Raw genomic sequence first — 14,432 nt, 5'->3', positions numbered from 1 at the left:
CAAAAAGTTTGGACACCCCTGACGTAAAGAATATGGCGTGGAGATGCTGCCATCTGCTGGCCACCAACGTGGCGTGCAGATGCTGCCAGGTGGGATTTGAGAGGTGAACGCGGTTGGTGAGGTGTGATTGGGTTGGTGACTGAGGTTGGTGAGATGCGTGGTGAGTGTGTCGATGAGCACGTGGATGATTCTCCTCCACGGTCGCCTTTGTCTCCCCCAGTGGCGATGTTCACTCTACACCGCACCAGGTACTCATCTGAGGCTGAGTCGACCTCTCACTCTCTCACTGTCTCACTCTCACTCACGCACTCACAAGCGCGAGTTCGCGTTGTCAGGCGATATAAAATAATTAATATTTCATGTCAGTTGGTTCCGAAGTGCGACTTTGTAATTTGAGCGTTCGTAAGTTGAGGACTGTCTGTAAATAAAGATTCCGATTGTGTTCTTAGGTTTTTTCGGTAAAGTCACGTAGTTAAAACATCAAAATTAATAAAAAATAAAATAAAGATCACGACGTTTCGGAGGCAACACAAGTCTCCGTCATCAGGTGGGACCGTCACAGCCAGATTAGCTGCATCAAGTGAGGCACTGATTCAAGATGTAATCCCTTAAAAGCGAGTTGAGGGGGAGGAGAGGGAGGGGGAGCTCATCAGAATGTGGTAGCCAATGAATGGAACGTATCGGGAGGGAGGGGGCGGGGCCAAAAGGGTGGGCGACGGCGTGGAAGCGATTGTGCGCAAGCGACTAACTGTTGCACAACGCCAACGCATTGGACAGAGAGGGGGAGGGGGAGGCCTGATACACATGATAGAAAAGAACGAAAATGCCCATGTTTATACCAATGCTGGCTGAACAATGAAGAGATTACTGTTAAACACTGGGGATGTTAACACTCGGTAAAGTAAAGTAAAATAGTGCCTGTCAGATAAGAAGAGTACTGTACTTGGCTGCTATAAATGTCCACATGATAAGCCACTAAGTTGAGCTGTCGTTTGTGGCCAGGTCGCTTCTGATAAGAGCTATAAAGCTCTGTGGGCCTGACCTGGTAAAATAGAAATAGTTTATAGTTTAGTTATAGTTCATAAGAACTCGTGGCAAGGGTCAGTGTCTACTTTAAATATTGTTCAGGCTCCGCAGACCTCCAAAGTTATTCGTGATGTTATACATTTAGTTCGTTTTGAGCATAATCGCGACCTTATATAATTATTACGTGATACACACGCTGAATATACGCACACACACATCGTGTACACGTGTGTCGTGCCCTCTATTGTCTACAACTCTACATAGACGGCTTGTGCTGACTAGAGAACGGTCTTAACGAACAATGTCGTGACATGTATCAGCCCTTTGTCGATCCGGCGTTTTGATAGAGGCCTCCCCCACACCATGTCGTTCGTGGGAGTTGTTTAACCATACTTCACCATGCCGGTCAATGCGGGTTTGGTGAAGTGAGGAGGCCCAGAAACTATATGCAGGCACGAGTTGGCCTGTGCTTGCATCTGCAGAATTACAATCTCACACATCTTCAAGTATAGTTTAATACTTCTAGAAATACATTTATTCTTGAGGATTCCATAAAGTACTGTGGTAAAAAGAAAACGACTTGATTTGAATGCTTGTTGAACAGGGAATGCTTTGAGTTTGTGGGTTGCATCTATCTGTGCTGAGTTGTGTTATTTCCCCATATGCAAGTGGGGTCTTTCTGGGTTCCACTCACACAAACATCTCAATGCAATGGACCTTTCTGAAAATGCAGTACTTAGACTCAATGAGGCTTTCCTGGGTAACTAGTTAACATTGTAATAATTAGCATGAGAGAAAATGACGTTGACTTATTAGTGCCATTAATAGTACTATACTGTACTTTTATTGAAGACTATTTTACGTAGTTGTTTGTAAAAAAGTGTCCATTCTCAAAACTTTTTGACGGGCCCTCGTACAGAATTGATATTACAATCTTTGGAGATTGCGAGTCAGAGTGTTGTGAATAGTGGACTGAACGTGTGGTGCCACCATTATATTGTTGGTGTGTTTATACAGAAAGGCCTATTTGGTGGGTAACATTAGGAAAATGGAGGTAGTTAGTCATTGTTGTTAAACAAAATCTTATTTGGGTGGATGAGAGGAATAAAATCGTACATGATAGGAATGCAATATGTGGAGTTTTGGTATAATGCGTTCTAGTATATATGAATCTTATGTCACCTTAAGTATGCCTTTGTGAGTACACACATGACACGGGTGACCTTTGTCTTTTGTTTCAGATGTGCGAGAACAACTCCGCTGCGAGTCATAGTGGTGCTGGGAGAATCGCCTTGACCATCGATGGCGCTTCACCAGCACCCATCTTAACCCCACCTCAATGCGATCGAGTTACAAGAGGGAAAAAACTAATCTCTTGTGACGTTTGTGGGAAAAAATTCCAACTGGCATGGTGCCTAGATTCCCACCTCAAAACGCACAAGGAGACCCATGAGCAGTGGTGCGGCACATGCGGACAAAATTTGATCAGCCAGGAAAATTAAAAAGGCACATGAAGACCCACGAAAAGGATTATTTGATAAAGGGTGCACCAGGCTTGGTGAATAACGGCAGTTTTGCCAATGCGGTGTTGAAGCCACCGTCGCCCTATGAGATGTGCTCAGTCTGCGGATTTTTATGTCCGATTGAAATCTTGAAAACTCATGAAAGTCTTCACGCACAGTTTTTGTACAGACCGAAGCCTGAACATGATTACGCTTCGACAAAAGATAGTGGCGTTAAGATAAATGACATGAAATCCAATTTTCTTGAATGCTTTGGCCTAGTTCCACGTCAACAAACTGCTTCATCAGTCAGTGAGAATAAACCATACGCTGCTCTCGATCCTATTACGAGCATGAAAGTGTTGATGGCCTTGCAGCAGAAGAAGGAAAAGCGAAGGGGACGTAAGTCCATTAAAAGAAGAAAGACCACCACCAGCGTAACCAATTGCAGCAGTAGCAACAGCCAGAATTCGGACATCAAGAGGATGGACTGCACGGAAGCAGGAGGCTGCGTGGAGCAGAGCATCCCCAAGGTGGATGAACCCAACCTGGCACCTTTGGGTACGTCCGAGTAATGCACACACTACATTTCATTTGGATGTAATTCATAATTTCACAAATGAAGTAATGTACGCATGTGCTGACCATATTTGTATCCAGTGCTGAGGAGTCTAGAGATCTGATGTGGTGCTGCTCGGATGTTGGGTTAAACTCTGGGTTTCAGTCACTGAGCCATGATTAAACTGGCTTCTCATTGATGGTCTTATCCAGTTACCAAACACTTCTTCCAGCAAACACTTCTGTTGTTGCGTGGCATGTAGGAAATTGCAAAACCTCCGAGTGTATAAAAAACGGTCACGAAGGGATGTCATGAGTAGTGCAATGATATCTCCTTCCACAAGCTGTTCTCTTACATGAGGTGGTTCACTGCTGTGTGAGAGTTGCACAGGGATACTTCATCTCATGACATGGAGCCAATAGCACGATTGGAATGAAACTGAGCAAAATACATTGTTTGACAAATTCCAAAAAGTGTCTTAATTTCTTAACCGGGGTAAATTTGATTTAAACAACTGGGTCAATTTAGGGAACATTGTTAAATGAATAGACCGAGTCATTTCCATAATGGGAATTTCCTCTTCATTGTACTAACACCTAACTTCCATGCACATTTACTCGTTCTATTGCAGGTAATTATTGCTAATTAATGAGCTGTAATAGAATAATCTGGCTCAACCACCTCAGTGTTAAATTATAGTTGTTGCTCTGCATCAATATCAACCATACGAAGAAGTGCAAAATGTTGGGGCTTCAAAATAAGCCCCAAAAATGTGTTCTTTTGATATTTTTCAGGAAATCGGTTCTTGCTTTTCTACTATTTGTACGTATGTTGAACTTCTTTCGTACCATACGTAGCCAACCGTGCTAATCGGAGGTATTTGTTGCTGGCCATTTGGCATTTTGGGCCTTTGGGCCTGAGGTCAGCAACCGTGATTGATAAAACGTCCCATGTACATAGTGATGTTATGGCATCCACTGCATGGTGATGAATAAATGATGGATTAGCGCGTGCGTGTGCTCAATGGTGGATGTCTTGTGTTCCAGAGGAAAAGCCCTTCCCGTGCAGTGACTGCTCGTACAGAGCGACACAGAAGTCGCAGCTCAAGAGACACGTCCTGAGCGTTCACCACGTGCCCTTCGATAGCGCGCTCGACTCCGACTGCCCCAAGAAGAGAAGGCGGCTGGCTGGGTGCCAAGACAGCGGCCCAACTACGGATTTGGAGCGCGCACGATGCACACGGAGAACTTCCTGATGATTTATTTCATCCTGAGGCTGAGGTACCACGTGTGGGGCGATGAACTCAAGGTTTTGTGCTGCGGACATTTCCATGATGAAATTCCGTCATGTTCACTGCTGCCGAGGTAACCTCTATTTTTAGTCAATTGCTGTATTTTCTTGTATACAATATATTTAATAAATTGCCCTAATTTCATAACAAAGTTTTTTTGGGTTAGATCGCGTAAGTATAAATTATATAATTGATTAGTAATCATTTAATTAGTATGTTTCCTCTATAAGTAATGATAAATGTAAGATGTCTTCTTCTTCCACGCGTTTGTCCACTCACGTGGGGTCCGCCGTCCTTGCCACCTTCTCCACACCGCCCCGTCCCGCGCCATCTCTCCCTCCGCTCCACGGGCCACCACGTTCGACCGCATCACCACATCGCCCCACGTCTTCTTCTGCCTTCATCTCCTCATCTTACAATCACAATTACTTAATAACACGCTTCCAGCCGCACTAAGCCTGTAGCTGTCAGAGCGGTTAAAATTATTTGTATTTCTGTCAGTTTCAATGGATTCGCGAATTTGTCTTGGCCAGTAATAATTAGTTTTACACAAACTTCATTGTTATCAAAATAATTTGAGTGTCTTCGATTTAAAGCTTTCGTGACTGCAGGGATTCATCTTCTTGGTTCTTTCGGTAAAGTCACATAGAAGGGAAGTAATAAAATAATAAAAAGAAAACATAATAAAATAAATAATAATATAATAATATTATATGATAAAATAAAGTAATATTATTATGTTTTTTATTTTTTATTTTATTACTTCCCTTCTACGTGACTTTACCGAAAGAACCAAGAAGATGAATTTGAGTGTCGTTGTTGGAAAGCATGTTCTGCAACTTCCAACAGTTATGTTTAATAATTATTTGGTGTTCTTTTAGTCTTACGCTAATGTTATGTCCCTTCTGTCCAATATAACATCTGCCACATAAGCAATTAATCCGATACACACCATATGTTGATAACTTAGGCAATTCATCTTTAGTACCAGATTAAAAAAAAAACTTGTGTACCATTCCAAATCTTACTTAGATTTTTTGCTTTTCCAAAACTAGAACTAATTTGTCAGTTACTCCCGCGATATGTGGTATTTTAATAGTTTTAATAATCTGATCGCTTTCAGCAGTATTGCTGTTCGATCTAGGTTTGGTATTCACTGCTCTGTTAATTTGAGCATTATTGTAGCCATTCAATCGTAGCGCTTCTTTGACATGTTTAATCTCTCTCCTCAGACTTTCACCATCTGACATTGTTTCAGCCTGATGTATGAGCGTCTTGATGAGAGATGATTTCTGTGCGGGGTTCCCTTTCGGTAAACGCAGTGTGTTATTTTACCATTTAGGCCTCGTCCGAGCAAAATATCCAGGAAAGGGAGTGTGTTATTCACCTCCATTTCCATGGTCAACTGTATGGCCGGGTTTTTTTTTAATTGAGATTATTTAGACCAGAGCCGGCCCAGCCACTAAGCGACCCTTGCAATTTCAAAGGGCCCGTGGCCAGCAGAGGGCCCCCTAGAGTCACTGCTAGCTAGTGGGTGAAAAAAATCATAACATCAAAGGGGCCTCCAACCAAATTTTCATTCATTCATTAAGTGTATCATTACCATGTGGGCAGACAACAACTAAACCAAAAAGATGGTTTTAATGTACTTGAAGCAAGTGCTCTTGCTTCAAAGTTTCCCATGTACAGATTCGCTATAGCAGGAGATAAAGGAGAGCCCATTGCTGCTCCTTCCTTTTGTTTAAAGAAATCACCTCTCCATAGGAAATAAGTCTGTTAGAGGCCACGGGGGGGGGGGGGGGAGTTTATCGTTGTGTTTGTCGCTGCGAGCAGACGGCGCGCAATGGAGAGCTTGCTCAGAGCGGAGCTGGGCACGGACTCGGCGAGGCCGCTGGGCGCTGCGGCCGGTGGAGGCTGCATCAGCGCCGGGCAGAGCTACGAGACGGGGCGCGGACACGTGTTCACCAAGATCAACGCCAAGAGCGGGGCACCCTCCTCTACACACCTCCTCACCATGCCACCTCGCCTCCTCACTACGCCACTCTACCCTCCTCTTCGCCTCCTCTACACCACCTCGCATCCTCGCCTCACCTCCTGTACCCTCCTCTTCGCCTCCTCCCACCTCCTCACCACCTCGCATCGCCATTAATTCATCTTTCCACGCGCACCAGTATCACTCGTTTTTTCGCTGCGACTACTACCACCACCGTGGTGAATGTTGCAGTGAACTTCACCTCGTTGATTCCCCCTCCACCCACGTTAAGGGACTCGGTCTCTTCCACTCCGCGTTCAACCACCGCGCCTCACTGCAGTTCACAACAACGCACTCAACTAAACAACTCGGTCACCCACTCATCCAGTCACCCACTCATCCATCACACTCAATCACCCTATCACCACCACTCAACATCACCTCATCACCCACTCATCCAGTCACCCACTCAATACCATCAGTCACCACTCACTCAATCACCCTATCACCCACTCATCCAGTCACCCACTCACTTAATCACTCTATCACCCACTCATCCAGTCACCCACTCATCCAATCACCCTATCACACACTCATCCAGTCACCCACGCAATTACCCTATCACCCACTCATCCAGTCACCCACTCATCCAGTCACCCACTCATCCAGTCACCCACTCATCCAGTCACCCCTTCAATCACCCACGCATCCACTCACTCACCCACCCACTCATCCACTCACCCACTCATCCACTCACCCACTCATCCAGTCTCCCACTCATCAAGTCACCCATTCAATCACCCACGCATCCACTCACCCACTCATCCACTCACCCACCCACCCACTCACTCATTCACCCACTCATCCAGTCACCTCATCCAGTCACTAAATCATCTAGTCACTCACTCAATCACCCTTTCACACACTCATCCAGTCACCCACCAATTACCCTATCACCCACTCATCCAGTCACCCACTTATCCAGTCACCCACTCATCCAGTCACCCACGCATCCACTCACCCACTCACCCACCCATCAACTCACCCACTCACCCACTCATCCACTCACCAACTTACCCACTCACCGACTCATCCACTCACCGACTCATCCACTCCCCACTCATCCAGTAACCCATTAATCCAGTAACCCACTCATCCAGTCACCCACACATCCGGTCACTGACTCAATCACCCTATCACACACTCATCCACTCGTTTACTCAAACACTCACCCATTTACTCACCCACCCGCTCACCACCATGCAGGTCACCTCACTCTTTTCAGCTTTATCAGTTTGCACTGCTCCACTCTGGAATCCCCACCCGGTCTTCCTATTTCCCCAAACTCTTGCAACAATAAACTTGATCAATTTAAGGAACGTGTTTCTATGATCTTAATTATCTAATTACTCATTGGACAGTTATGTATTATTTTTTGTTGTTGCTGGCCGCTTGGCGTTTTGTATTGTGTGGGGTTTGCATAGCTGTCAACCCCTTATCATTGCCTATCTTATTACAGACCAATTCAGACCTTGTTGGTCACCCCGTGCCCCTTATAAATCTCAACGTTCATCCTACAAAGTCCCATCACAAGGGAGAAGCACACACAAATAGACTTAACACAAATGTTGCCCGTTTTAAACGGCTGTTGCCGTATGGACCTGAAAACTCACTTTCCCCCAACAGAATACGGGTAAACCGTGTGGGTTGACAGCTACGGGTTTTGTTGTGTTTGCGAGTCCAAGTTATAGGACTGCACCCTGGGTTGTGCGTGGTTCTCATTGGTGGGAGATTCCCTTCGCTGCGTTGCACGCCAGTGGCTGGGGGCTGCCTGGGGCCAGTGACGTGTGAGCCGGTCCCAATGTGCACCGGCAAACATTTATCGCTAGGTGACCCAGTGTTTATTGCCCGTCTACACGTGGATACCTGAAGCCCGTGTCACTCCACTGCTGGATGAGTCCCGCAATGAAGATACAATCAGTACATCCACTTTGCTTTTGCACTCTACCTGTGTAGTGCCATAAGAGGGGAGGGGCTGCTGGGGGCTCTGGGACCCTAGACAGATAAGCCCTCGGCGCCAGGCGTAGGATCCCAGGCACCCCAGACAGTTAAGCCCCTTGGCGCCACCAACGGGGGGCTGTGTGTGCTCTGTGGGATATCTGGGGGCGCACACAACCCCACCCCTCGTTGGGGACGAGGCATAAAAGGGCAGCTCCCTGGCCGATCGGGGCCAGTCGCAGCTCAAGACCCAAGACCGCCAGCCAGCCAGCTTAGGACCCTGGACCCCCTCGTCCCGCTTGTCCTTGTAAGGGCCGGGACGCTGTGAGGGCCAGTGGTGGGACTCTGGGACTCCCGGCTCTACGTCCTTGTAAGGGCGAGTTCCGAGGAAGCCAGAGTCCAGACCCGCACCTTGGCTGGGTCGGGTCAGGTAGCCTCCCCTAGGGTAATTGTAGCCGAAGGACCCCAGAGCGTAGCCAGAGTAGTGTATCTAGGCTGTGTACCTAGGCCAGACATGGGCAAAGTACGGCCCGTTGGGCGTATACGGCCCGTTGGGCTTTTTAATCCGGCCCGCCGAACTTGTCCAAATATTATTATTAAATTAAATTTTACCTTCCTCCTGTAATGCCCCCATTTCCCCAATAGATGGCGGACTTTGACCGGGAGAGAGAGATAATATTCGTATGAGCAATTCATGTTTCTATTGAAAGTAAGTTAACAGTAATATTTGGGTACAGTATTGTTTTTGGAAGCATTCACTGTAATATCGTATGAACGTTTACTTCACCGCATCATCGTATGAATGATGCGAGAAGAGATTAACGGGTTCTTATGTTAGCGATTTACGTACTCGGCGCTTTCGCTCTATAAAATTACGGCTTGAATGAGGGGGAGGGGTATGACTACATCACAAAATTAATATCTTACTAGGAATTTTATATAACAAAAGTTATATACATAACTGTTACGCTTTGTGTAATTACAAAACAAACAAAACTTAACTCCGAGTTCTCTCCGAATTTCACGAGTCCGTTCTAGACCCCACAGTTTTTTTAAAAAGTTTTAAGCACAGAAAACATAATTAAAGTTTGAAAAATCATTAATTATACAAACTTTTCAATAATTTCCTTCTTCACTTCGATTTCAATTTTCTTTAAAAACTTCTTCTCACCAACATTACCACTCATTACCACTTTCTCCGAAAGCAAGTTTGTAAAAGAATACATGGTACAGACAGCAGACATCTTGTGTCCGGAGATCAAAAGCAAATTTGAAAAAGTCAGTTTATCACGCAGGACTGTGACTCGCCGTGTGGAACTGATTGATAAAAATATAGCCAGTCAATTAAACAAAAAGTCTGATTCCTTTGAATTATATTCACTAGCACTGGAAGAAAGTACGGACGTAAAAGACACTGCTCAGCTCCTCATTTTTATCCGAGGCATTGACGACAGTTTTGCGATAACAGAGGAGTTTTTGACCATGGAGTCCGTGAAAGGAACAACGCGGGGAGAGGACTTGTATAACCAGGTATCTGCTGTCATCGAAAGAATGACGCTACTTTGAGTAAACTTGTCAATGTCACAATGGATGGATCTCCCAAATTTAACTGGAAAAAATGTTGGGCTGCTGAAAAGAATCCAGGATAAAGTGAAAGAGGAAAACCCTGTCCAGGATCTTATTTTCCTTCACTGCATCATCCATCAGGAATCCTGTGTAAGTCTGTATTGCAGCTTAATCATGTCGTGAATCCAGTCGTAAACGTGTGAACTTTATACGAGCAAGGGGACTTCAGCACCGTCAGTTTATTACGTTCCTGGAGGAAACTGATGCGGATCATCAGGACTTGCTGTACCACTCTCGTGTCCGCTGGTTAAGTTTGGGGAAAGTGTTACGAGTGTGGGAGCTGAAAGAAGATATCATCGCATTTTTGGAGTTGATGGGGAAATCTGACGAATTCCCTGAGCTAAGCGACAAGAACTGGCTTAGTGACTTTGCGTTTGCTGTGGACATATTTTCACACATGAATGAGCTGAATGTGAAACTGCAGGGGAAAGATCAGTTTGTTCACGACATGTGCAAACATGTGAAAGCCTTCAAATCCAAGCTCACTTTGTTCTCCGGACAAATTGCGAACAAATCTTTCGCTCATTTCCCCACACTTGCCATGCAGGAAGAGGCACCGCGAAACGCAAAAAATACAGCAAATCACTTGAGGACCTGCACGGAGGATTCTGCCATAGGTTCTCTGATTTCGAAAACATTGAACAGTCACTTCAGCTGGTGTCCTGCCCCCTGTCACAAGACCCTGAAACAGCACCACAGGAGCTACAGTTGGAACTGATAGATCTTCAGTCTGACTCCGTCCTAAAGGAGAAGTTCAACTCTGTTAAACTGAATGACTTTTATGCTTCACTTAACAGAGCCACGTTTCCAAACCTCCGGAGGACTGCACAGAAGATACTGACTTTGTTTGGCTCGACTTATGTGTGTGAGCAGACATTCAGCGTCATGAACGCCAACAAGCCCGTCACAGATCAAAGTTAACGGATCAGCACCTCAGATCTATCCTGAGAATTGCCACAACCAAAATAACTCCAGACTTGGATGCACTGGCAAAAATGGGAGATCAACAACACTGTTCCCACTCATCCAGTCACCCATTCACCCATTCAATCACCCACGCATCCACTCACCCACTCACCCACTCATCCACTCATCCACTCACCCACTCATCCATTCCCTTCGCTGCGTTGCACGCCAGTGGCTGGAGACTGCCTGTGGCCATCTACGTGTGAGCCGGTCCCAATGTGCACCGGCAAACATTTATCGCTAGGTGACCCCAGTGTTTATTGCCCGTCTACACGTGGATACCTGAAGCCCATGTCACTCCACTGCTGGATGAGTCCCACAATGAAGATACAATCAGTACATCCACTTTGCTTTTGCACTCCACCTGTTCCATTGGCGGCCGAACGCGAATCTAAATGTGCATACGTTGGAGACTGGTTTATTTGCATAGAAATCAAACCAATTGACCCATGACCTTTTTGTAGAATTGTAGATGTGCATTACAGCTACTTTAGCCGGGTGGTTGTGGCTATGTATGCCTGTAATCCACGACTGCGTGGAGGTGAGGGTTGGGGATTACAAAAATGTTGCGAAAACTCCCACCCCGTTGGTCGTCAAGGAGGTAGAGAAGGCGGTATCGAAAAATGTGGACTCCGCCTGTTCCATCTCTTTTTGTGATAGAGCGTTGGCCCCCCATTTGCTTGGATTTCTCCAGGTGCTCCGATTTCCTCTCACATGTAAACACTAATTAATCTTGATTTGAAGCTTTCGTGACTGCAGGAATCCATACTCTTTGGTTGTTTCGGTAAAGTCCCGTAGGGAGAAAAAATAATAATGGTTCACAACGTTTCGATCGCCACACAAGCAAATCGTCGAAGCGCCGGGTGGCTAAAGCACAGCAAGATGGCACAGTAGGGGCACAGGTGGTGCATCAGCCACTCATCTCGGTCATCTCAGTCAGTCGACCCGTGGCACCTGCTGGGTCTGCCCGTGACGTTCGACACTGAACACGTGGCCTCAACATGCACCTAGCCTGGCACAAGCGTCGTGGTGACGTCACCGCCACTTAGTGGCGAATGGCGGTTGTTGTTGTGTGTGTGTGGATAAAACTCAGCAAGTTGGCACAGTAGGGGACACAGGTGGTGCATCTGCCAGTCATCTCAGTCAGTCGACCCGTGGCACCTGCTGGGTCTGCCCCGTGACCTCGTGCCAGCGGGCCTTCGACACTCAACACGTGGCAGCCTCAACGTGCACCTCGCCTCGCACAAGCGTCGTGGTGACGTCACCTCCACTTTGTAGCCAATGGCGGTTGTTGTTGACGACGTCGCCTAGGCAACGCCGCCCGCCCCCTGTGCCCGCCTCGCTCTGTGCACGCGAGGAGGCGCCAATCCGTGACGCGGCACTGAACGCGGCGCGTCACCGCTCAGCGCGGGTTGGGCCCTCGGCCGCGTGCACGGCAGGCGCACGCTCGCTAATGTTTACTCTTTTACTCGCGTTTGTGTTCCTCGTCGTCGTCTTTGTTGTTGTTAAAGGTGAGGTGAATGATGATGATGATGCGCGACGTGTGTATTGATGTATACGCGCAGTTTGTATGTTTAAACGTGATAGTAGGTTAGGCCCCAGAGCCCTTTTTTCCTAATGAGCTTTTTATGCACCAACCTCAATTATTGCGCTTTTGTTAATCATTAACATTTAACAGGAATAATTTACTTTAGATAGCTGATCAAGCTACGATATTTTGCACAACAGACGATGGCAAAACTGTGGATATTGTGCGATATGTGCCACTGAAACCGCAAGAACTCAATAATGACGACTCGTGTTGAGTGTTTAATCTGCAAGCAATGAGCCCACCACAGGTTCGGAAATGTTTGAATGGAAACAGTGAAATTAGTGAAAATCTTTTTGCTCTGCCATTTGATTTAAAGATACGACTCTTCAAAGGGCTTTGGTTGTAGTTAGCATATTTGAATTTCTATTTGGTTCTTTCGGTAAAGTCACTGAGAAAGAAATAAATTAATAATAGAATACGACGTTTCGATTGCAACACAAACAATCATCAGGTACAAATGAAAGAGAAAACAAACCTAGTGAACTTAGAAATACATTGCAATCCAACACAGAGAGTCGGCTAACACAACAGTCAGCACCTTACCTGGTTGATTACGTTCTTCCAAAGATGACTACATTTGAGAGACAAAACACAGACAGAGAGAGACACAACATAGACACACTGTGTGTCTATGTTGTGTGTCTCTGTGTTGTCTCTCTCTGCTTGTGTGTCTGTCTGTGTGTCCCCGTGTCTGTGTTTTGTATCTCAAATTTAGACATCTTTGGAAGAATGTAATCAACCAGGTGAGGTGCTGACTGTTGTGTTAGCCGACTCTCTGTTGTTGTATTGCATTGTATTTCTAAGTTCACTAGGTTGTTTTCTACCTGATGACGATTGCTTGTGTTGCAATCGAAACGTCGTATTCTATTATTTAATTTATTTTTCTTTCTACGTGACTTTACCGAAAGAACCAAGGAGTAATTCCTGCAGTCACGAAAGCTTCAAATTAAATATTTGAATTTGTTTAAAGGAACTGTATTCTCTTACATGTTTTGTATTCCTAGGCATTAAATGTGTACTAAAGATTCAGACTAATTGTGAATCTAATGGGACCACTTTAATCGATGTTCGTTAATATTTGTAGGCGTGGTAAGGTTTCGAGACACACTCGGCGATGTGAATGAGATGGGGCTGCGTGAAATGCAGTCCGTGTTCTTCCTCGTCCATTTGCCTTCATTCAAACGTCAACATTTGATCTGCCTGTCTCTGTCATTAAGGCCACTGGCCACAGTATCTCTTAGTTCTTGCAAGCTAAGCTGGAGTCATTCTCTTTTCGACATATGTCCCACCAAATTCTGTAATAATAATGTTCCATATTCTTGGTTCTTTCGGTAAAGTCACGTAGAAGGGAAATAATAAAATAATAGAAATATAAAACAATAAAAATTCTCACGACGTTTCCATGCAACACACACCTGATGATGATTGCTTGTGTTGCAGTGAAACGTCGTGAGAATTTTTATTGTTTGATATTTTTATTATTTTATTATTTCCCTTCTACGTGACTTTACCGAAATAACCAAGAATGTGAATCCCTGCAGTCACGAAAGCTTTAAATCTAAATAATGTTCCAGTTTCTCTTTCTGTTTTCAAATATAGATTTAAATAAATATACATGAAAAATGTTGTGGGCTTTGCTCTAACACAACCGGTGTGCTGTACTGGTAACGAATTGGCATGTTCTGTTTAAGTGACAAACCTTACTAATTGGCTTTGTCGAGTGGTGGTGGGTTTACAGACATATTTATATATTTGCGCGACTCTTACCCAAAAAACCTGTATTATGTAAAAATATATTTATTTTCCCCCTTTCTTCTTGGACAGTTTCAAATCTCTAACGTCTTTCAAATTGTTCTGATGTACAGTGCTACATTTCAAATTACTGTCATGTTTGCAACGGG

The 14,432-nt window shown here is 45.2% G+C and overlaps 1 pseudogene; it reads left to right on the top strand.

Annotated features, from left to right (window-relative positions):
- Positions 1 to 9,938: 9,938 nt before the first annotated feature.
- On the top strand, positions 9,939 to 10,692 carry LOC121852344 (annotated as a pseudogene).
- The last annotated feature ends 3,740 nt before the right edge of the window (positions 10,693 to 14,432 follow it).

The sequence above is a fragment of the Callorhinchus milii genome, unplaced genomic scaffold (genome assembly GCF_018977255.1).
Source record: "Callorhinchus milii isolate IMCB2004 unplaced genomic scaffold, IMCB_Cmil_1.0 Scaffold783, whole genome shotgun sequence".
NCBI lineage: Eukaryota > Metazoa > Chordata > Chondrichthyes > Chimaeriformes > Callorhinchidae > Callorhinchus > Callorhinchus milii.
This window is presented reverse-complemented; position numbering and strand designations above follow the sequence as displayed.